This window comes from Meles meles, chromosome 12 (assembly GCF_922984935.1).
Source record: "Meles meles chromosome 12, mMelMel3.1 paternal haplotype, whole genome shotgun sequence".
In the NCBI taxonomy this organism is placed as follows: Eukaryota; Metazoa; Chordata; class Mammalia; order Carnivora; family Mustelidae; genus Meles; species Meles meles.
Genome location: NC_060077.1, coordinates 3766174 through 3791865, shown reverse-complemented (window position 1 = coordinate 3791865; position 25692 = coordinate 3766174).

The window sequence follows — 25692 nt, the reverse complement described above, 5'->3', positions numbered from 1 at the left end:
GACACAGCAGTGGGCAAGACAGAGCCCTTGCTGGGTTTTGTTTCTTCTCATATGCACATATATGGTCAGCTGTCTCTACTTTTCAGATGAGGAGGTTGAGTGAGGATGGCCGTTTTCTTCAATATTCCATAAGAACTTGAAAAGCTATGATTTCTATGACAATAAATAGGTATTAATAAGATCTAATAAATGTTAATAATTTGATTCAGATTTGTTTTCCTAGTGTTTATTATAGCACCTAGTATATTTGAGATCCCATGCAAGCCATTGGGGAAAATAGGAAAAAAACTATCCTTCTAGGATAATGACGATGGTGGTGGGCGGCAGGGCAGACAATCAAATAATAGCCCGAATGGGATAAATAAAACACAAGAAAGGAACAGAGTTCTGTGAGAGCATAACACAGAGGAATCTGAGCTAGAATGGCAGGTCCCCGAAGGCTTCCCTGACAAGGTGACTGGTGCATTGGCATTAATGAGACAGAGAGCCTAGAGGTGAACAGTCCAGGTCTAGGGTATGGCTTGTGCAAATGCCCTGTAGTGGGAGAGGAGCATAGTGTGAAAGGAGCCTAGAGATGCAGGGAGGACCATATGGCCCTGGCTCTACGGATCACATTATAGATTTCTGCCTTACCTTGAGAGCAACAGGAAGCCCTTGGCCCACTTGACTCAGAGGGGTGGTATGAGAATATTTCCATTTTGGAAGATCACTCTGGGTGTGATGTATTGAGCAGGTTATGGGAGACAAAAGGGGGGGTTGGTCAGAGTGAGAAGGCTCCTGTAATAATCGAGGGGTAAGGGGCGCCTGGGTGGCTCAGTGGGTTAAGCCTCGGCCTTCGGCTCGGATCATGATCTCAGGGTCCTGGGATCGAGCCCTGCATCGGGCTCTCTGCTCAGCGGGGAGCCTGCTTCCCCCTCTCTCTCTGCCTGCTTGTGATCTCTGTCTCTCTCTGTCAAATAAGTAAATAAAATCTTAAAATAATCTAGGGGTCTGACGGTAGTATCTTGGACCACGGTGAAGACAGAGGAGATGGAGACAAATGGATGGGTCCCAGGGACATTTAGGAAGGTAAACGGCCAGGAGCCACTGAGAGAATGACTGGTTCTGGGAGTGGAGGAACTTGTCCAGCTGGCTGGATGGTGGGATCTTTCATGCAGAAAAGGGGCACCACTCTTAGCAGTGATGTTGGGGAGAGCACAAGATTTGTCCCAGACATGGTGAGCCTTTCTGTACACATTCTTCAGCAACATTTTTATTTTATCAATTTCTTGTGTTGCATTTTTGCTTATATAGTTTGATATGTTTGGCAGTAAAATTTCCTACCAGTGTCAGATTTTAAGATTTTTATTTTTGGGACGCCTGGGTGACTCAGTCAGCTCAGGTCTTGATCCCAGGGTCTTGGGACTGAGTTCTGCGTTGGACTCTCTGTTCAGCGGGGAGCCTGCTTCTCCCTCTGCTTACTGCTCCCCCTGCTTATGCTCTGTCTGTCTCTTTGACAAATAAATAAAATCTTAATTTTTAAAAACATTTTAATTATTGAAATAATAACAATGAAAACATGGCCACGAAGCACTCAAAACTGTGGCTAGTCCCTATTTATGGCTCCCCTCTGTTGCCCTCTCTGAAAGGAAAGCTTGGCTCACAGCGTGGGCTGGATGATGACACACTCAGTGTGGACGAGGGTCCACATCACTATGAAATGTGTGCTTCACGCTTCTCACCCAAATTCAGCTTTGCTGGATTGGAATATTGTGTCCCTTCTTCTCACACGAATTGGCCTGGTACATCTTTGCTCGAACTTTGACTTTGGAACAAAGTTTTGAGTCATTTCTCAGTGGGTGGATTTATCTTTCCGGTCTGATATGAATTTTTTTCTTCTACCAAGTGATTTTATCCAACTTTAGTACCAGATTCTTGATCTTAGCTTTCACCTTTTTCACATTATCACCTTTTCTTTGCATGCTTGTTGTTTGCTTTGCTTTTCATCCTTTGCTGCAATGTCTTTCCCTGCGTAATTTGGAAAATTGACATTTTTAGTTCTCCTAGTTGCTATCTTTAACTTTAAATAATATATTTAGGTCTGTATTTTCAGTTTCTCATCTTCAGAAATGGGTCAGGATACAGACTTCTCCCAGAAGAAGAAATAACCAGGCATTTCTGCTTTCTTCTCTGCCCTTCACCTCACATACTTGTGGGTGAATCTCTGAGTTTTTGTCCCCATAGATTATTACTGCATCACGTATCATCTGCTTTAGGAGTGATGACAAGCGACATCCATTTTATGATCTTATTCTCATGGGGAGGAGGAGGAGGTGGGTCTGTCTTGTTCTTTTTCACCACAGGGAGTGGGACCAGTCTGAGGTCCGCCACCCCAAGAGGAGGGTATTTGCATGGGGACGGCGTGTGCAGTCTAGTCCAGCCGAGAGCCCGGCCTGTGGCCTGAGTCTGTGGCTAATGGCAGGGCTTTCCTGGGGACGTGAACACGACCTAGTGTACACTCGGTGACTCACTGTCTCTTTCCTCCAGGCCATGCACTGGTGATTCCTGCTGCCTGGCAAGATTTTCTTTCAGTGAAGTATTTGTTTATTCCTTAATAGAGGCACAAGTTTGAAAACTCAGACCTCTTCCCATCCCACTTCTCTGCAGAGCAGCGGCTGTTACCCATCCTTCTCCCTTCCCAGAGAGTCCGTGTGGGGGTGATGCGATCTGTCCACACCGCCTTTGTGTGGACAGGCCCACGCTGTTCTGCATCTTGCTTCTTCCATTTACCGGTGTCCCTTGAAGATCGCCAGATCTTAGTACTTGTAGGTCTGCATTCTGCTTCTTGGTAGCTTCATGGTGTTCGATTTTGTGGATATACCATGATTTAAATCTCCTTTTTGGAGGATATTTTTGCCAGATCTTCTCAAACACAGGGATTACTGGGCAGAACATCGTTGGCACGTAGTAAACACTATACCTGTTGGATCTGATGATCGTTCTTCTCATTCTCAGAACAAACCTTGGTGGCAGGCACTGTTTGTTCCCCCTGGGATTCCTGGGAGATGCGATGCAGACCTTCTCCTCGTATCGCCTAGGTTTTGTAACCTTGTTTTCATGTGGCCATCTCTGTCTCTATGTGCTGCCTTCTGGATAATTTCCTTAGCCCTCATGGGTTTAGTAATTCAGTTTCCATATTTCAGTCCATCCATTAAGTTCACTTGTTTTAGAAGGTAGCAGCTTGTTTTGGGGCGCCTGGGTGGCTCAGCTGGTTAAGTGTCCGACTCTTGATTTCGCCTCAGGTCATGCTCTCAGGCTCTGCACACAGTGTGGAATCTGTTTGAGTTTCTCTCTCCCCCTCTCCCCCTTCCCCCACTTGCATGCACACGTTAACGCTAAACAAGAATAAAATCTTTAGAAGTTTATTTTCATAACCAAAAGATTTTAAGGGTAATTATTGGGACAAGCATATGCAGGAGGAAAAAAATGTGATGTTAGTTATACAGTTGATTAAAGCAGTGTTTAGAAGAATCATGAGCAAAGTTCATTAACTGACCCCCCCAAAACAGGGATTTCTGAATTGGCTTTTTTTTTTTTCTCACACTTCTATTTTCTGCTGATTTCTTTCAATTTAAGTATGATGTTTGTTTTATTTTTTTAGGTACCTTTTTTTTTAAAGATTTTATTTATTTATTTGACAGACAGAGATCACAAGTAGGCAGAGAGGCAGGCAGAGAGAGAGGAGGAAGCAGGCTCCCAGCTGAGCAGAGAGCCCGATGCGGAGCTCGATCCCAGGACCTGGGATCATGACCCAAGCAGAAGGCAGGGGATTAACCCACTGAGCCACCCAGGTGCCCCCTTTCCCCTTTTAGGTACCTTTTATTCAACTGAGGAAGTTCCTTTCTGTTGCTAGTTTCCTGCAAGTTTTTATGATGAATGACTATTGGATTTTGTTACATGCTTTTTCTGCCCCCCCCCCTTTTTTTTAAACTCTGTTGCTATGAATGGCATTGACTGATCTTTGAATCTTAAGCCAAACTTGCATTCATGAAATAGATCCGTTTTGGTCATTATGTGTTGTCTTTTTTATATATTGTTGGATTCAATTTGCTAAAATTTTGTTGAGAATTTTTATCTCTGGGTTCATGAGGGATACTGGTCTGGAGTTTTCTTGCACTTTCTGGTTTAGATATCCAGGATAATGCTGTACACATAGAGGAAGTATTTCCTCCTCAATTTTTTGGAAGAGTTGTGGAGAATTCGTAACATTTCTTTCTGAAATGTTTGGTAAAACTCACTGTTGAAGACATTAGGCCTGGATTTTCTTTGTGGAAAGGTTTTGAACTATAAATTCAATTTAGTAGATTCTGGGTTGTTCCTGTTATCTGTTACTTCTTCATTGAACTCTGGTAGTTTGTCATCTTTCAAGAAATTTTTCCACTTCAATTAAATTCTCAAATGTATTGGCATAAAGTTCATAAAATTTATTAATATTGTTTCCATAGCTACTGACTCTGTGGGAATGTTTCCACTCTTGTTCTTGATATTGGTAATTTGTGCTCCCCTTCATTAGTGTGGTTAAATATTTATGAATTTCATCGATCTTCTCAAAGTATCAGCTTTTGGCTTAATTTTTCTCTTTTTTTCCCTGTATTTTCTGATATTTCTGCTTTTATCTTTATTTCTTCTTGTGTTCACTTGAGGTTTGATTTGGTTTTCTCACTCTAGTTTATTAAGGCACAAGCTTAGGTAATGTATTGGAGACTTTTCCTCATTTCAAATATAAACATTTAATGCCATAAATTCCCTCTAAGCACTGCTTTGGCTATACCCCACAAATTTGATATGTAGTATTTTCATTTTCTTTCCATTCTAAATGTATTTTTCCCCCAAATTTTCCTGTGATTGTCCCCTTACCCTCTTTTGATCCATGGGTTGTTTAGAAGTGAGCTACTTAAGTTTCCATGTATTTGAGGATTTTTTAGATCTTTGTTAATGATTTTTAATTTTGTTGTGGTAGAGGACAGCCTTTGCATTATTTCACTCCTTTTTCATTTATTAACTTATCTTACAGCTCAGAATATGGTCTATCTTTGTATATGTTCTTTCTGCACTTGAGAGTAATATATATTCTGTTGTTGGGTGTGGTGTTCTATAAATATTAATTAGGTTACAGTGGTTGATTGTGTTGTTTAAATCTTCTATGTTCTCATTTTTTTTTTTTAAAGATTTTATTTATTTGACAGAGAGAGATCACAAGTAGAGAGGCAGGCAGAGAGAGAGAGAGGGAAGCAGGCTCCCTGCTGAGCAGAGAGCCCGATTCGGGACTCAATCCCAGGACCCTGAGATCACAACCTGAGCCAAAGGCAGCGGCTTAACCCACTGAGCCACCCAGGCGCCCCTCATTTTTTTTCTTAAAGATTTTATTTATGTATTTGAGAGAGAGTGCAAGCAGGGGGAGGAGGGAAAGAAGGGGAGGAGGGGGAGGAACGGAGGGAGAAGCAGGCTTCCCGCTGAGCAGGGAGACCTGAAGTGGGGCTCCATTCCAGGACCCGGGGATCACGACCTGAGCTGAAGGCAGATGCTTAACGACTGAGCCACCAGGCGCCCCCTCACTCATTTTCTGTTTACTTGCTCTATGAATTAGTGGGAGGGATATTGAAATCTTAACTACAGTTGTAGATTAGACTACTTATATTTCTATCAATTTTTGCTTCGTGCATTTTGAAATTATATTAGCTGCATAAACATTTAGAAATATGCACTTCTGATAAATTAATCATCTTATTGTGGAATGATTTGCTTTATTCTTGGTAATGCTTCTTGTTCTGAAAACTATTTTGATATTAATGTAGACACTCAGTTTACTTATGATTTGTGTTAGCATGATACATATTTTTCATTCCTTTACTTTTTTTCCCCACACTTTTATTTAAATTCTATTTGTTAACATATAGGGTATTATTGGTTTCAGGAGTAGAATTTAGTGATTCATCACTAACATGGAACACCCAGTGCTCATCACAATAAGTGGCCTCCTTAATATCCATCACCCATTTAGCTCATCCGTTCACCCACCTCCCCTCCATCAACCCTAAGTTTATTCTCTGTAGTTTAGAGTCTCTTATGGTTTGCCTCCCTTCACCACCCCCCGCCTCGTCCCCGCTTTCCACCTGCCCTCTATGTTCATCTCTTTTGCCACAGAGTGAAGGAAACAATCAACAAAACTAAAAGGTGGCCTGTGGAGTGGGAGAAAATATTTGTAAATGACATATCTGATAAAAGATTATTATCCAAAATCCATAAAGATCTTACCAAACTCAACCCACAAAAAAACAAATAATCCAGTTAAGAAATGGGCAGAAGGCACAAATAGACATTTTTCCAAAGGAGACATCCAGATGGCCAACGGACACATGAAAAGATGCTCAACATCATTCATCATCAGGGAAATGCAAATCAAAGCTACAATAAGACACTACCTCACCCCAGTCAGAATGGCTGAAATTAACAACACAAAAAACAACAGCTATTGGCCAGGCTGTGGAGAAAGGGGAACCCTCTTACACTGTCAGTGGGCATGCAAACCAGTGCAGCCACTCTGAAATAATACAGAGGGGCCTCAAAAAGTTAAAAATAGAGCTACCCTATGATCTAGCAGTTGCCCTCGTAGGTATTTACCCGAAGGATACAAACACACCGACTCCGAGGGATGCATGCATCCGGACGCTTATGCCAGCATTATCAACACCAGCCGAATAAGGGAAAGAGCTGATAGATTCCTCGAGTGACGAATGGATAAAGATGTCTCATCTCTTTCTTGTTTTCTCCCTTATTTTAGGTTATTTTATGGTTCCATTTTATCTCATTCATTGGCTTATTTTATTTTAGTGTTATTCTAGGATTTACAGTATACCTTATCTCAGCTTATGTTCAAATAATATTATACCACCTGACATATAAGAATGTTAAAATAGTGTATTTCCACTTCCCTTCCAACTTTTGTGTGATTACTGCCATACGTTTTAGTTTTATATTTATGAACCCACAACACAGCTTACTTCTTTTGCTCCAACCAGTCCATTATCTTTTAATGAGATTGAAAATACGAGTTTTTTATATTTATCCACATATTTTCTGTTCCTAATGCTCATCATCCTTTGGTGTAGATACAGTTTCCATCTGGTACCATTGTGCTGCCTGAAGAAATTCCTTTAACATTTCTTGCATTACTGTCTGATAATGATGAATTCTTTTTGCTTTTGTATGCCTGAACTGAGTCTTTATTTCACTTTCAATTAAAAAAAGTTTTTATTTGTGTATATCGAATATACAAAATATTTATCATAATTAGGGGCACCTGGGTGGCTCAGTTGGTTAAGTGTCAGACTTCAGCTCAGGTCATGATCTCAGGGTCGTGGGATGGAGCCCCAGGTTTGGCTCCTTGCTCAGTGGGGTGTCAGCTTCTTCCTTTCCCTCTGCCCCTCCTCCTGCTTGTGCTCTCCCCATCTCAAATAATAAAATCTTTTTTAAAAATCTGTCATACTTAATTGTGCACATGAGTGTACAGTTAGGTGGTGTTAAATACATTCAGTGTTGTATAACGATCACCACTCGTTATACCCAAAAGTTTTTCATCATTTCCAACAAAAACTCCATAGTCACTAAACAAAAATTCTCCTCTCCTTTCTCCAGCCTCTGATAACCCCTCGGTGAATCTGCCTATTTGAGGTACCTCATATAAAAGGATTCATGTGCCATTTCTCCTTTTGTGTGTCTGGCTTACTTCTTTTAGCATAATGTTTTCAAGTTCTATCCATGTTGTAGCAATATCAAAATTTCATTGCCTTTTCTGGCTAAATAGTATTCCATTGTATGTATATACCACATTTTAATATGATGGACACTTGGGGTGGTTTCACCTTTTGACTATTGTGAATAACAGTGCTATGAACACAGGTGTACAAATATCTGAGTCCAAGCCTTCAGTTCTTATGGATTTATACCTAGGAGTGGTATTGCTGGAGCATATGGCCGTTCTAGGTTTAACCTTCTGAGAAACTTCCAAACTATTTTCCATGGTGGCTTTACCATTTTACACTCCCATCAGCGATGCACGAGGGTTCCATTTTCTCCACATCCTCACCAGCACTTGTTTTCAGCTGTGTGTGTTTTAATATAATAGCCATCCTAATGAGAGGATGTGAAGTGGTATCTCATTATCGTTTTGATGTATGGTTTCTCTAATGACTAGTGAGATTGAGCATCATTTCATGTGTTTATTGGCTATTTGTATGTCTTCTTTGGAGAAATATCAATTCAGATCCTTTACAAAGTTTTTAGATTGGCTTGTCATTGAGTGGAGGAGTTCTTCATAAGTTCTGGATATTAACCTCTTATCAGATACATGATTTGAAAATATTTTCTCCCATTCAGTAGGTTGACTTCAATTTTTTGATAGTGTAAGTCTTAATTTTGATGAAATTTATCTTTCTTCTTTCTATTGTTGCCTGTTTTTCGTGTCATATCCATGAAGTTGCCGCCAAATCCAATGTCATGAAGATTTTCTTCAGTGTTTTCTTCTAAGAGTTTTATAGTTTCAGTTCTTAAGTTTAGGACTTTGATCCATTTTCAGCTAATTTTATAAATCGTGTAAGGCAACGGTCTAATTTCATTCTTTTGCATGTGGATATTTAGTTTTCCCACCATGGTTTGTTGAAAACTTTTTCCCATTTAATGGTCTTGGTACTCTTGTTGAAAATAAATTTACTGTATGTGTAACATTTTATTCCTGGACTCTCTATACAATTCCATTGGTCTATATGTCTGTCCTGATGCCATTATCATACTATTATAACTACTGTAGCTTTGTAGTAAATTTTCAAAGTTGGTTAGTCTGACTCCTCCAACTTTCTTCTTTTTCAAGATTGTTTTGGTTACTTGGGTCCCCTTGCCATTCCATATGAATTTGGGAATTGGCTTTTCCATTTCTGCAAAGACTAGTTAATTTTTGATAGGGATTGCGTTGAATCTATAGATTGCTTTGGGTAGTGTTAACATTTAACAATTTAAGTTTTGTGTTTTTTTGTTTGTTTTTAAGAGTGTGAGCAGGGATGGAGGGAGGGGCAGAGAGAGAGACAGAGAGAGAGAGAGAATCTTAAGCAGGCACCATGTCATGGGGCTTGATCTCACAACCCTGAGATCATGACCGGAGCCCACATCAAGAGTTGGATGCTCAATGGACTGAGCCACCCAGGTGCCCCAACAATATTAAGTATTCTTATCCATGAACACGGGATGTCTTTTTGTTTTTAATTTCTCTCAGCAATATTTTATAGTTTCACAACCTTGAGACTAAGACCTGAGCCGAGATCAAGAGTCTGATGCTTGACTGAGCTAACCAGGCACCCCAAGATCTTTCTTCATTTTTAATGTAGGTACTTACAGTGATAAATTTCCCTTGAGTACTGATTTTGTTGCATCCCATAAGTTTTTGGTGTTGCATCTTCATTTTTGAAAAACATCCTCTTAAAATTCTGAGAAAATTTAGAATTCTTCATAATTCTGGTTGGGGACTTGTTTTCTTTCAGTCCTTTAAAAATATTGCTCTCCTGTCTCCTGGCTTGAATTGTTTCTGATGAGAACTTTTCTGTCATTCTCACCTTTACTCTGTATTTCCATCCCACCCCCTTGACCCACCACATGGCTACTTACAATTACTTTATGAGACTGACGCACTACCTACTGCGCTAACGAGGCACCTTACAATTACTTTAAAAAAAAGATTTTATTAATTTATTTTAAAGAGCAGGTGAGTGGGGGGAGGGGAGAGAGAATCTTAAGCAGACTGCACTGAGTGTGGAACCTGACATGGGGGCCAACATGGGGCCCAATCTCATGACTGAGATCATGACCTGAGCATAAATCAAGAGTCGGACACTTAACCGACTGAGCTACCCAGGTGCCCCTACTTATAATTATTTTATCATTTATTTTCAGCAATTTGATTATGAATACCTTGTGTGGTTTTCCTGTTTATTCTACTTGGGGTTAATTGAACTTCTTGGATTTGGGGGGTCTACAGTTTTCTCCAAAAAAAAAAAAAAACAAATCCTGAGAATAATTTGGCCATTATTTTCTTACCATCTTTTTCTGTTTTACATTTTTCTCTTGACACATTTTTTTTTAAAGGATTTTATTATTTATTTGACAGAGAGAGAGATAGCAAGAGAGGGAACAGAAGCAGGGGGAGTGGGAGAGGGAGAAGCAGGCTCCTTGCAGAGCAGGGAGCCCAATGTGGGGCTTGATCCTGGACCCTGTGATCATGACCTGAGCCAAAGGTGGATAGTTCACAACTGAGCCATCCAGGCACCCTCTCTTGACACTCTAATTACATGTATGTGAAGCTGCTAAATGTTGTCTTAATTCACTGATGCTGTTTTTCCCCAGTCTTTTTGTTTTTTTGTTGTTGTTGTTGTTGATAGTTTCTATTGATGTATTCAAGACCACTAATCTTTTCTTCTGCAGTATCCAATGTGCTGTTCTTCCCAACCAGTATATTTTGTATCTTGGACACTGTAGTTTTCATTTCTGTAATTTTGACTTAGGTCTTCTTTATGTCTTCCGTTTTTTTCTCTCAGCCTGTTCATGGTTTCCTTTACTTCTTTGGATATATAGTATATTACCACTTTTAAAATATTCTTATCTACTAATTCTATCATCTAAATAGTTCTTGGGTCTATTCCTGTTGGTGGATTTTTCTCTCCTATATGGGTCTTACTTTCCTGCTCCTTCATATGCCTATTAACTTTTACTGGGTTCCAGACACTGTGTATTTTACACTGTTAGATGTTTTGTATCATTTGTATTCCTTTAAATATTCTTGAGCTTTGTCTTTTGACAGTTACTTGGAAATAGTTGGGATCTTTTCAGGGATTACTTTTACACTTTATTAGATGGGTCCAGAATGTCGTTTCATCTGTGGCTAATTTAACCCTACTATTGAGACAATAACTTTTTTTAAAAAAGATTTTATTTATTTATTTGACAGAGAGAGATCACAAGTAGACAGGCAGGCAAAGAGAGAGAGGGAAGCAGGCTTGCTGCTGAGCAGAGAGCCTGATGCGGGACTCGATCCCAGGACCCTGAGATCATGACCTGAGCCGAAGGCAGCGGCTTAACCCACTGAGCCACCCAGGCGCCTGAGACAATAACTTTTTGAGAACACTAATTGATGCCTCATGTGTTAGTCTTTCTATTCTGGTGTTGAGAGTATGAAATATTCCTGGCTATGTGTGAGCTCTGTGGAGCCCTGCTCCTTTTTTCCAGTTCCTTCTCTGGCCTTGATAGTTTCTCATACAGATGTACTAAAGTCAAAGAACCTTTGCAGATCTTCAGTGATTTCTTTCCCTCTGAAATTCTTTTACCTTGTTCCACAATTCTAGGCATTCCAAGGAAATTCCAAGGAAATTTTGATATGTTCTCTCTGATCCATGGTTTGGAAAAGCTCTACACATTGTATCTTGGGGCAGTTGTAGGGTTTATGTCATTAGTTTTCCTTCTGTCAGAGATCACTGTCCTGTGCTGCCTGTTGTCTGTCTGAAACCTGTTGTTTCATATATTTTATGTTTTAGTTGTTTAAGGTGGGAGGGTTAAACTCCTTTTTATTCCTTTAGTCAGAATTGGGTTATCAGCCCATTAATATTTTTTTAGTCCATTAATGTTTAATTATTGATATGGTCGTATTTAGGTTGGTTCTTTTGCTATTTTCCTATTTGTCCATCTTAATTCTCTTTTTCTGATTTCTTTAAATAGTTTTTAGTATTCCATTTTAATTCCACATATTAGACTGTTTTAGTTATACTTTTGCACTTTATTAAGTATTTGCTTTAAGGATTACAATATACATGATAAACTTTTCACAACCTACCTAGAGTTAATATTTTATCAGTTCACAAAAAATATAAAAAGATTGCAACCATAGAGGTCCATTTACCCATCACCCATATTTTATGCAATAGTTGTTATAGGTATTAGATCTTCATATATCAGAAACCCCACTATACAATGTTGAATTTTCCACTCAGTTACAGGTATATTAATGAAATTTAGAGAAAAATCTTTTATATTTAATCAATTGACAATTGTATTAGTTATCTATTACTGCATAGCAAGTTACCTCATATCTTAGTGACTTAAAATAATAAACATTTATTCCACAGTTTCTGTGAGGCAGGAATCAGAATTGGCTTTGCTAGGTGATTCTGGCTTGTACCTTCTTAGGAGATTACAGTCAAAATATTGGTCAGAGCTGCAGTCATTTAAAGGATTGACTCGAGCTAGAGGATCTGCTTCCAAGTTCTTACATCACAGCATATTGATACGTTTCTTGCCACATGGGCCTCCCCATAAAGCTGCTTGAGTGCTGTCATGACATGACCTCTGACTTCTCCCAATGTGAACGTTCTGAGAAAGACGGAAGTGGGGGATGTTTTGTTTTGTGTTACTGTAAATTGAGATATAATTCTCATACTGTAAAATTCACACTTTATAAAAAAAGATATTTGTCAGAGGGCACAAGCAGGGGGAGCAGCAGGCAGAGAGAGAAGCAGGCTCCCCGCTGAGCAAGGAGCCCAATGCGGGACTTGATCTCAGGACCCTGAGATCATGACCCAAGCCGAAGGCAGACATTTAACTGACTGAGCCACCCAGGTGTCCCTAAAATTCACACTTTTGAAGTATAGAATTCAGTGGACTCACAAAGCTATGGAATCACCACTGTGGTTTAATTTCAGAATATTTTCATCACCCTAAAAGGAAACCCTCCACCTGTTAACTGTTATTACCATTTCACCCTTCCCTTGGAAACCACTAATCTCCTTTCTGTCCCTAAGGATTTGCTGTTTTTGAGATTTGATATAAGTGAAGCAGTATTTTTTTGTGGCCTTTTGTGTCTGGCTTCGTAGCATAATGTTTTCAAGGCTTATCCATGTTGTATTATGTATCAGTGTATGTATATGCTTCATTCTTTTTTATTACTAAATAACATTTCATTGTGTGGATACTTGTCTATCCATATGTCAATTGAACATTTGGGTCATCTCTCCTTTTTGGCTATTATGAATAATGCTACTGTGAACCTTTGTGTACAGGTTTTTGTGTGGATATATATATATATTTTAAATTCTCTTGTGTATATAACCACTAGTAGAATTGTTAGATCATATGGTAACTCCATGTTTTACTTTTTGTGGAACTGCCAAACTGTTCTCCAAAACAACTGCACCATTTTAAAGATTTTTATTTATTTATTTATTTATTTATTTATTTGACAGAGAGAGAGATCACAAGTAGGCAGAGAGGCAGGCAGAGAGAGAGGAGGAAGCAGGTTCCCTGCGGAGCAGAGAACCCGATGCGGGGCTCGATCCCAGGACCCTGAGATCATGACCTGAGCCGAAGGCAGCGGCTTAATCCACTGAGCCACCCAGGTGCCCCAACTGCACCATTTTATAGTCTCACTAGCAATGTAGGAGAGCTCCAGTTTCTCCACATCCTGGCTAGCATTGTTATTGTCTGGTTTATTATTATTATTATTATTATTTATTGTCATCCTAGTGGAAGTGAAGTGGTATCTCATGACTGATTTGTATTTCCTTGATGATTAATGGTTGAGCAACTTTTCATGAACTTATTGGCCATTTATATATCTTCTTTGGAGAAATGTCTATTCAAGTCTTTGCCTACATAATAATTGGATTTTTTAAATGGTTGAGTTGTAAGGGTTCTTTGAATGTTCTGGATACTAAGCCTTTATCTGTGATTTACAAATAATTTATCCAATTCCTTGGACTGTTTTTTTACATTCTTGGTTGTGTCTTTAAAGCACAAATGTTTTAAATTTTTATAAGTCCAATTATCTATTATTTCCTTGTTTGTGTGTGTTTTAGTTGTTATTTCTCAAAAATTCATGCTTAATCCAAGATCATGAAGATTTATGCCTATGTCAATGTCTTTAATGACCTCGCTTTGGACATCTTACACTATCACTTCATATTCTGGTGGTCAAATAGACCTGTCCTGATGGTGTGGGAGGGAACTATATAGAGGAGATAAATAACAGAGAGAAAGGATCACTGAGATCATTTTGAAATTACTAGACTGACTGACTTAATTTCTGTAAACCTCAATTCCCAACTGGTCTCTTTTCCCTTGACCTGAAAGAATTTTTTTTTAAATGATTTTTTTTTTTTTTTTTTCGGGACACAGAGCATGCAAGCTACAAGCAGGGAGAATGGCAGGCAGGGGAGAAGCAGGCTCCTTGCTGAGTAAGGAGCCTGATGTAGGGCTCAATCCCACAACTCTGGGACCATGACCTGAGCCAAAGGCAGCTGCTTAACCAGCTGAGCCACCCAGGTGTCCCTGAAGAACTTTTTAGTAATTCCTGTAATGCAGCTCTTTTATCTGAAAAGGTCTATATTTCACCTGCATTTTCAAGAATGTTCACACTTGGTAATAGAATTCTGGGTTGACATGTTTTATTTTCAGACCTTTAAAGAGGTTATCCCATTGTCTTTTAATTACTGTGACTTCTGATGAGAAGCTTGCAGTATTTCATACAATTGAAATGTGGTTAAGTGTGTCATTTTTGTTGCCTTCAAAATTTTCTATTTTTAGTTTCTAGCAACTTGACAATGAAGTCCTTGGGTGCAGCTCTTTTTGTATTTATTCCATTGGGGTTTTGTTATGATTCTAGAACTTTCTCCAAATTTGGAAAAATTTGGCCGTTATTACAAAAAACTCTGGGGCACCTGGCTAGCTCAATAGAGCATGTGACTCTTGATCTCAGGGTCGTGAGTTCATGCCCCAAGTTGGGCGTGGAGCCTACTTAAAAGCAAAAAACCACCCCGTTTCTGCCTAATGCCTTCCTTTTTCTCCTTCTTGGATCCCAATTATTTATATGTATGCTAGACTGTTTGATGTTGTCCCAAGATGCTCTGACCATTTTTTTCACGTTTAAAAAAATTTTTTTAAATGTAAATTAACATATAATGTATTATTTGTTTCAGGGGTACAGGTCTGTGATTCATAAGTCTATGTAATACTCAGTGCTCATTACAATGCATACCCTCCCCAGTGGCCATCACCCAGTTACCCCATCCCTTCCCCACCTTCCCCTCCAGAAATGCTCTCTGTTAGATTCTGTTATGGTTTGTCTCCCTCTCTGGTTTCATCTTGTTCCATTTTTCCCCTCTCTTCTCCAATGATCCTCTGTCTTGTTTCTTAAATTCAACTTATCAGTGAGATCATCTGATAGTTGTCTTTCTCTGACTGACTTACTTTGCTTAGCATAATACCCTCTAGTTCCATCCATGTCCTTGCTAATGGCAAGATTTCATTTTTGATAGCTGTGTAATATTCCATTGTGTGTGTGTGTGTGTGTGTGTGTGTGTGTGTGTACACATGTATCACATCATCTTTATCCATTCATCTGTTGATGGACATCCGGGCTCTTTCCAAAGTTAGGCTATTATGGACATTGGGCTATAAACACTGGGGTGCACATGTCCTTTCGGATCACTACATTTCTGTCTTTGGGTAAATACCCAGTAGTGCAATTGCTGGGTCATAGGGTAGCTCTGTTTTCAACATTTTGAGTTTTTCACACTGGTGCACTGGCTTGCATTTCCACCAAAGTGTGTGAGGGTTCCCCTTTCTCTGCATCCTTGCCGACATCTGTTGTTACCTAACTTGTTAATTTTAGCCATTCTCACTGGGATGAGGTGGTATCTCATTGTGGTTTTCATTTGTTCCCCTGATGTCGAGTGATGTTGAGTCTTCTGCCCGTTTCTTGACTGGATTATTTGTTTCTTGGGTGTTGAGTTTGGTAAGTTCTTTATAGTTTTTGGATACTAGCCCTTTATCTGATTGTCATTCACAAATATCTCCTCCCATTGTCATTTATCAAAAATTTTTTGTAAGATTTATTTATTTGAGAGAGAGAATGAGAGGGGATTAGGTCAGAGGGAGAAGCAGACTCCTCATGGAGTTGGGAGCCTGATGAGGGACTCAATCCCAGGACTCTAGGATCACGACCTGAGCCGAAGGCAGTCTCTTAACCAAGTGAGCCACCCAGGCGCCCCTCAAATTTTGGTTCTGTTGACTGTTTCCTTTGCTGTGCAAAAGCTTTTGATATTGATGAAGTTTCATTAGTTCATTTTTGCTTTGTTTCCCTTACCTTTGGAGACATGTCTAGCAAGAAGTTGCTGTGGCCAACATCGAAGATGTTGCTGCCTGTGTTCTCTAGGATTTTGGGTGGATTCCTCTCTCACATTTAGGTCTTTCATCCATTTTGAGTTCATTTTTATGTATGAGGTAAGGAAATGGTCCAGTTTCATTCTGCATTTGGCTCTTGAATTTTGCCAACACCATTTGTTGAAGAGACTTTTTTCCATTGCATAGTCTTTCCTATCTTTGTCAATGATTAGTGAACCATAGAGTTGAGGGTCCATTTCTGGGCTCTCTAATCTGTTCCATTGATCTATGTGTCTGTTTTTGTGTCAGAATCATACTGTCTTGATGATTACAGCTTTGTAATAAGACTTGAAGTCTGGGATTTGTGATGCTGCCAGTTTTGGTTTTCTATTTCAACGTTCCTCTGGCTATTCAGGATCTTTTCTGGTTCCATACAAACAAAATTATTTGTTGCAGTTTTGCAAAAAAAGTTGATGGTATTTTGATAGGGATTGCATTAAATGTGTAGATTGCTCTAGTAGCATAGACATTTTAAAATTATTTTTCTTCCAATCCATGAGCATGGAATGTTTCTCCATTTCTTTGTGTCTTCCTCAATTTTTTTCATGAGTGTTCCATAGTTTTTGGAGTATAGATCCTTTGTCTCTTTGGTTAGGTTTATTCCTAGGTATCTTATGGTTTTGGGGGCAGTTGTAAATGGGATCAACTCCTTAATTTCTCTTTTTTCTGTCTCGTTGGTATGTAGAAATGCAACTGATTTCTCTGCATTGATTTTATATCCTGCCACTTTGCTGAATTCCTGTATGAGACCTAGCAATTTGGGGGTGAAGTTCTTTTGGGTTTTCCACACAGAGTATCATATCATCTGCAAAGAGTAAGAGTTTGACTTCTTTGCCAAATCAGATGTCTTTTACTTCTTTTTGTGGTCTGATTGCTGAGGCTAGGACTTCTAGTACTATGTTGACTAGCAGTGGTGATAGTGGACATCACCATTGTTCCTGACCTTAGGGGAAAAGCTCTCAGTTTTTCTCCATTGAGAATGATATTCGCCGTAGGTTCTTCATAGATGGCTTTTATGATATGGAGGTATGTACCTTTTATCCCAACAATGAAGAGTTTTGATCAAGAAAGGATGCTGTACTTTGTCGAATGCTTTTTCTGCATCTATTGAGAGTATCCTCTGGTTCTTGTTCTTTACTAATGTATGCGTATCACATTGATTTGCAGATGCTGAACCAAACTCGCATCCCAGGAATAAATCCCACTTGGTTGTGGTAAATAATCCTTTTCATGTACTGTTGGCTCCTATTAGTATTTTGGTGAGAATTTTTGCATCCATGTTCATCAGGAATATTGGCCTGTATTTTTTTGGTGGGGTCTTTGTCTGGTTTTGGGATCAAGGTAATACTGACCTCATAGAGTTTTGAAGTTTTCCTTCCATTTTGATTTTTGAAACAGCTTCAGAAGAATAGGTATTTTTCCTCTCTGTTCTTTAGATTGGATGTCTATTGCTCTTTTTCAGAGTTAAGAAACTGGATCTGTCCAGGCCAAATTTGTTTATCCCTATTCATTTACTTGGCTGCTTTCACACTGCAGTGGCAGAGACAAGTAGTTGTAATGGAGACTTTTGACCCTCAAAGCCACAAGTACTATGATCCTTTGCAGAAAATGTTTCCTAGCCCATGCTTTTTTTCCCTTCAAGCTTAATGATCCTTTAACATGTCACCCTCAATGTGCTGCTAATCCCACTTACTGAATTTAGTTATGGTACTGTATATTTCAGTTTAGAATTTTATTGGGTTCATTACTTTTTCTCTGCTGACAATTCCTACATGTGCATCCATTATAAGCTTATTTTCCCTTACATTTTTTTGGCATCATTGTAATAGTTGATTTAAAAATCTTGAGTATTAATAACATCTGGGTTATCTCCAAGTCAGTTTCCGTTAATTACCTTTTCTCTTTGGTGTGGATCACATTTTCCTCTTTTTCATTATAGGTAGTAATTTCGAATTATATCCTGAATAGTGTGATAATACAGTGAAGAAGTTCTGAAGAATATTTTTAAAACAGACACTTGGCTGAACTCAGACTTAAAACTTTGATTCCCCTGTGGTGGACAGCAGTTGGTCTTTCTTTTCAGCTCTTTCAGCGGGCTGCTTGGAGTCTGCTGTATTTAGAGATTAAAGATTTAGGCAGAGTTTATACACAGACCATGGGTGCTCATTCACTCTCCTTTCAGGGACTGACTCCCTCACCTTTTAAGGTACTGGGGTAATTCCAAACCATTTCCTTTAGTGACTGAAGCTAAGATTGCAGGTTTCTTATTTTTGATAATTAATTAACATATAATGTATTAGCCCCAGGGATATAGGTGTGTGAATTGCCAGGTTTACACACTTCATAGCATATACTTTCTCCAATGTCTATAACCCCACCACCCTCTCCCTACCCCCTTCTTCCCGACAACCCTCAGTTTGTTTTGTGAGATTAAGAGTCTCTTATGGGTTGTCTCCCTCTTGATGCCACCTTGCTTCATATATTCTTTTCCTACCCCCAAACCCCCCATGCTGCATCTCCACTTCATATCAGGGAGATCATATGATAGTTGTCTTTCTCCGACTGACTTATTTTGCTCAGCATAACACCTTCTAGTTCCATCCATGTTGCAAATGGCAAAATTTCGTTCTTTTGATGGCTGCGTAGTATTCCATTGTATACATATACACACCACATCTTCTTTATCCATTCATCTGTTGATGGACATCTAGGTTCTTTCCATAGTTTGGCTATTGTAGACATTGCTGCTATAAACATTTGGGTGCACGTGCCCCTTTGGATCACTACATTTGTATCTTTAGGGTAAATACCCAGTAGTTCAATTGCTGGGTCATAGGGTAGCTCTATTTTCAACTTTTTGAGGAAACTCTATGCTGTTTTCCAGAGATTGCAGGTTTCTACCCAAGTTTTAACTACCTTATGGTGGCAACTGGGGACTGTCCTCAGGCAAAAAGCCATAAAAATGGGCAGTGACATTTCCCTCCAAATGGCAACTCCCAGTTTTTCTGGGGTTGGTTGCCCTTCATTACCTTAAGGTACTTGTTTTTTTCATTCTGTTGAGAATCTATAGTTGTCATTTGTGGGAGGGTTGGATGAATAGAAGCTCTTCCACCATTAGCAGAAGCAGAAACTTCTTCACTGCTTTGTAAAAAACTTTCTATAGTTTAAAATTATTTTTAGCAGAAGGATTGGTTTGAATTACGGCCCGTCATTGCTGGAGATTGGAACAGCGGCTGGCAATTTTTTTCATTTATTTTTATGGTTTGTTGTTTTGTTTTAATGACAGCAATGGGGGATTCAAAACTTTCACATTAAAATCTGGTTGCTTCAGATGCCTCAAAGAGATGTTTGGTCCTGGCCCCTCCTTCCTAGGGACTCCTGATTTGTACAAGACCGTACTCTTAATAGTCAATAGTAGTCCACACTGCCACAACACGGCTGGGATGAAGGTCTCTGCATACACCTCTGGACAGCAGCTGAGTCAGAAGGGCCCACGCAGCCCCAACTCCAGCTCCTCTTTGCCTAATAGGGTTGGTGGTCCCTCACCTCCAACAGGATGTTGTTTGCACAGTCTTCTGTTTATAGACACCCCATCCCCCTTTTGTTTAAGCCACACAAATCACATCTACAACACCAGGATGTGATTAACTTCTGATAAGCTGGACAAAGACGGTGGGAACACCTGAGGCGAACTGACCTTGAAAGTTTTTTTGGTATATAAAATGGATAATAAAATCTGCTTCGCCTATATCATGAGGTTTTATTAAAAATATGAGGTGATTACCATTTTGGCTTACAAACGTGGAATACGGACGGGATTTGGGAAGACCAGGGCAGAGGTGGTTCCAACATTTATTATTTGTTTTGGGCAGTGGTTAGATTTAAAATGTTTTGGGGCTACTAAGCCAGTCACCTACCACAGCGTGTCTAATGACTTGGCTATATTTTTGGAGGGTGGGGACTATCTGTAATTGTGTGCTGGAGAGCAAGTTTAGGGGTTAAGGTCACAGGCCAGTGTTTGGAGCTATCAGGTAGTGATCTTGGAGGCCTCGTTGAGTTCCTCTGCAAAACTGGTGATGGTAGTGGCCCTCACCATCAAAATTCCGTGTAGGATTAACTACGTGTTCTAGCCCTCTACACTCTCTTTGGATCATGGTTGTGTCTTCTCGCTTCAGGTCCTCCTCCAATTTGCTAAGCCTGGCAGGCATGGCCTCAGCCACACTGTCAGGAAACTAGTGGGTGGGGCTGAAGACAAAAGCCAGGGCTGCAGACAAAGGCCAGAGCTGCTCCTCTGAGTTACTGCCAGGCCCTTGCTTTGCTTAGTTGGAACAGGGTCACTTAACAAGTTATTAACCTACTTTATCAATGATACCTCAGCCTTGACTTCCCCACCTTTCTGAGGATAATTTTCCAAATGCTTTGCTGAATCTACTCTTGCTTTCTACCGACTCTGGCTTCTGTCCCTCTTCTATCTTGTGGACTGACTTCAGCCAAGTGGCTTAGAATGACATTGCTCTTTATTTTAAAATAGACTGGGAGTTTAGCCCACTGAATCTTTTGTTCAAGAAAAGCCTGCGGATTTGGGAACGAATACAAGCCCCCAATGACTGATGGGGGGCTTCACAGTGCAGTGGTTAACTTTTCCCTCAAAATAAGTAGCAGGACTCTGAAGTACATGAAGTGAGAGAGGGCACAGGTAGCATTTATCACGAAAAACAAAAACATCACCACTGGTTTGCAGAATCTGACTAGAGGTTGATACCCTTGGCCTTAGGCAGCCAAAATGTTAAGGACCTATTAGGCAGAACCTGTCGTATCTGAGTTATTGCAGAGAACAAGTGGCTTCTTGTAAGCGCCTCTATGTTCGCTGCTGAGGACATATCACATTTCTGTTGTGAGCATTTTGCTAAGTCCAGGCGGCAAACAATTAAGGCCTAAAGTGACCTCAGAGAATGGCTCAAGGAAGGCCCTAAAGGCTCTGGGAGGCCACTCCTTAAACTTAACCAGGGTGAGGCTCACTGTTGGGACCTGCCCAGACATCACAGGACTCTCACACATATGGGAACTGTTAGACACACTCAGCCAGCATCCCTGCTTTGTACCAAGTTCTTCAGTGCACACAGGAAAATGTCAAGACCCTGTGCTGGCCTAGTTTTATGGCAAAGATCCTTCTCTATGAAGAATCCGCTCTGTTTTGAACACTCAAGACTAGGATTCAAGTGCCAGCCCTCCCTTCACCCCTCAACAGGGGAAAGATAACCAGTGTCCTCAGTGATGAACTGGAAGCATTTACAAAAGCTGTGGTTGCTTTGATAATCGAAGCATGTCTATCTGTTTAAATCTGATAATTTTAATTGCATTCCAACTCCAGAGAGACTGGTAAATTGTGTAGAGTACATGAAAACTCAACAGACCAGAGAAGTGCCTAGTATTCATTTGGTACTTTAAATAGCGCACCTTTATCACCAAGGTCCAGAAGGGCTTTATCACTAACCCCAGGCCACATGTGGCTGTGTGAGGCTAACTGCTGACTTGGGAGTCATTTCCCTACCTCTCACTATTGAGATCATCTTGGTATTTAAAGCCTTGGGGAATGTACATTTCTATCTTTAAGGCATCCCAGTTCTCTAGCTGCTTTACTGACTGAACCAGAACTCCTCCTCCTCCGTCTTTCCTCTCAGTTTTGACAATTAAGTGTTCAGGTCAAAAGCTGTGGCGTCACCTTCCAGTCCCCGTGCTCTGCGTGCAGGGTGGCAGCAGGTTCTTCCCACCCCCTAGTCCCAGGCACCCTGCACTGGGACTGCATAGCAGGGAGGCCTGCTGGCAGAACAGCTCCTTGAAGACGATGGTGAAAGCCGGACAGAATGGCAGCAGGGAGACCCACTGGGTGACATCCAGTGGCACAGGCCCTGATTACACCTGTAGTTGTTGAAAGGAGTGGGGCATTGTGGCGGAAAGGTGTTTCTTCACTCCCTAGGCTTCTGGGTGGGCCTGGGGCTCTTGGCCAGCGTGAGGTGTTTCTTCAGACCTGGCCAAACCTGCCACCAGCCTTGGGGCAGGTGGCATTGTTCCCACCTCTGTCAAGCTAGCAACACCGTGACTTATCTGTACAGAGCTTTGTCATCTCAGAGGCCAGGAGTGCTCCTTCTCATAAAAGCAAGTCCTTAGTCTCTCTTTTTGACATTAGGTGTCTGTCCTCGCCAGGAAGACTGTAAAGCTGGGCACAGCTGCCCCAGGATGTGCCACCGAATACCCGCAGAAAAGACCCCAAACAAGCTGCACCACCAAGTGGATGAGGGAGGAAATCCACGGTCTTCGGTGGAAAGGTTCAACCACACAGGCTAAAAGTTAGCTGCACGTGCTACCTGCATCTCCAAGTCCAGGTGGGTTGAGTGAACAGTCTCGTTAGAGGGTGGAGAGGTCACTTGCCTGGAGCTAGAGTGCTTGGGAAGGCAGAGGAACTGGCATTCAGAATCCCGAGGCCAGAATGCTGGCACGGGGCCACCTTGCTGCCCCCTCTCCATCTCTTTGTCCTCCAGACACCCACTTCCTGTCTTTCATTCCTCACAAGGCAAACGCCCACGGCTTGGCAAATTTCCCAGCTCCCAGTCTCAAGCCTTGTTTCCTCTCCCCAACTGGTTCCCATTCCTCTGTCTTCTTGAGATCTAGTGAGAATCCCAGGACTCTGTGGGGGCTGGAGCAAGCTCATGGATTCCTCTCAGGAACACTGTTCACTTGCGAACCAGTGGCAAGTGATACTGTTTCTACTTGACAGGGGCTAGACTTCCTGGAACTTCAACAATTGACTAGGCAGCATCGTAATCAGAGGAGCCATAAACTAAGCCTGAGTCAGCCACATGAATTTTTAATAACTCAAATACCTAAAAGCTCTGTATAGCACACCAAAGTGATCACTACGAGAAAGTACTGCATAAAGTTAGAACTGCTGGCTTCAGTAAGATTCCTAAACCACGCTGCACAGACATAATGTGCTCAGTGCTCCTGTCCGCTGTAGTTTTATGTATTTGGCCAGGAGCACCATGGTGCAGGAAAAAGGAGCATTTATAGCCCTGCTTTCCCTCTGTTAGTTGCAGGATCCAGTCCTGCATTCCCAGCTATGCCTTTGCAATTTACAGGGAAGTTCAGAGTCATGGACCAAAAGCTCTAGATTCTACTTGTCAAAAGATGAAATAAGATCACTTCTGTCGAGGAGTTTTAAAAGGAGCCGGGATGCCGTCAGGAGGTGAGCCTTATGCACGTCCTCACCGGATGGAACCTTGATCTTCTGGACTGGGCTAAATCACAGATCCTCTCAAGGACTCTGCACAGATCTGCAACTTTGTACAGGAACAGATTTTTGCTTTCAGGGACAGTCTTGGTAACCAATTATGTTCAGCCAAGATTAGTCTGCCACTACCAATCAGAGTGCTTTGTAAATAGTATCAATGCGCTTTCTGTTCAAAAAAATAACAAACAAAAACAAACCAACTCTGGTTTTTGCTCCCTAGTGGGACACTATTTGGATTGCTACCCAAATCTGTATATCCCAAATAGTTGTGCTTAATTATTGCTTCCTAACGATTTCAGGTTGACACACTCTCTCAAACTCAATGCTACGTTGCTGAGTGACCTCATGTACGGGGACCACATTCCGCACGTGCCTGGCGTGGTAAGGCACCCCTGCCGTGGGGCAGTAGGGATCAGCTGTTTGGTTTTGTTCCCTGGAGCACCCAGTGCCTGACATAGCTTAAGTTGAAACAACTCTGAAATGACCACCAGTGGGCAGGAAAGGGCTTTGAATTCCAAGGGAAATGAAGAGGAAACAAATTATGGCTGACACCCACCAGGAGGAGTCAGCGACGAACTGTTCTGGGAGAGGCTCCATACACGTGAGGAGTTAAGAGTCCAAACCTGAGGAAGTGTTCATTCAGTCCTGCAAACAGCAGTCTATAAATTGCACAGGAATAGAAATAATTTCTGGATAAAAAAACCTCATACCTGGCTTATCCCTCCCAGAAGAGGGAAGAGGCCTGAGCTCTACAGGCAGATCTGCAGGACTTCGTACAGACTCCCAGGCAAGGCTGCCACCTGTGTTAAGAGCCATTGTTCCTGAAGTGATTTCATCGCTGGAAACTGCCAAGGCAATGTGACTGAGTGGAGGGAGGGGTCTGTCCAGGCCAGTATGCACTGGAAGATCAGAAGGAGGACAGGCTGCTTTCTTTCTGAGCCTGCACTATCTGCCCTGCTTCTATGGAGAAGGAGAACTGCAGTTGACATTCTTGATGAGTGCGCTTCATGGATATACAAAACGGCTACATTCCAAGGCTCTGACGTCAATGTTGGCCTTTACCAAACCCAAATGTCTACATACAACACTGGATCTGGTTAGCAGTAACATGAGAGCTGCTATGCAGACACGACATTCTATTTTTGACACTTTTATTAACAAAACAGAACTCCCTTCCCTCCACCCTCACAGAGAACTCGTCTTTTTTCTTATGGGTACCATAACTTACCTGTTCAACCAAGGTTTGTGCTGGCGTGCTGCAAAGGTAATTCAGATCGTGGCCTGCCCCACAGCCTCCAGTGCCGGGAGTCATGCAGCCATCTCACTCAGAGAAGCAGAAGCTGTAGTAACAGTAATGGAACATACTAGGCTTTGCATAAACTTTGCTGTTCTATCGTCATTAGCTCAGATTAGAATAAAGTTACTCTGTTAAGTGAAGAGTTCCAGCATGCAGTCTCTTTAGAGGAGGAAGAAACTCAGACCAGTGAGGAAGAAAGGTGGTCTGTGCTAGAACTTTGTCAACATGCCTTGCCTAACGCAAAGACTTCTTAGAAGACCACAGAACTCAGACCATCTGAGAAACCAGAAGAGGGGGAAGAAAAAAAAAAGCTGAGGCCATAACTCTGGGTCAGGCAGGGCAGGGGAGAAGACTGTAAGGAAAGACCCAAATCGTGCACTGTAACTGCAGCACCTCCCACACTGCCACAACAGCACGACTTCCAGAACCAGGGAAGTTCTAATGTGCCTTCTGTGGTTAATTTAAAACAAAAGGAGTATTTGTGGTTCCTCTGCCAAAGGTTTAAGGGCTTTGAGAACTAGCAGCTGGGATCCAAATTATATCCAGGAGACCCAAGTGGGTATTTTTCCCCCTAAACCCGCAAAGAAGTAAGGATGACAAAAAATTATATTCCGTCTGGAATTTAGTTTACGAAAAGATAGAAAAATCAAAATGATCAACTGCCAGGATAATACTTCTAGCCATTATTGGTGCTTACCCTTAATTGGAGTCCTTTTGGTAGAGTCCCCCGACTCCTGCCCCGTTTAATTAGTCATTAGCATCAGGGAGGGCTAAGGAAGAACAGCTGAGAAGCAGCAAGCACACCAGTGTACCTTTG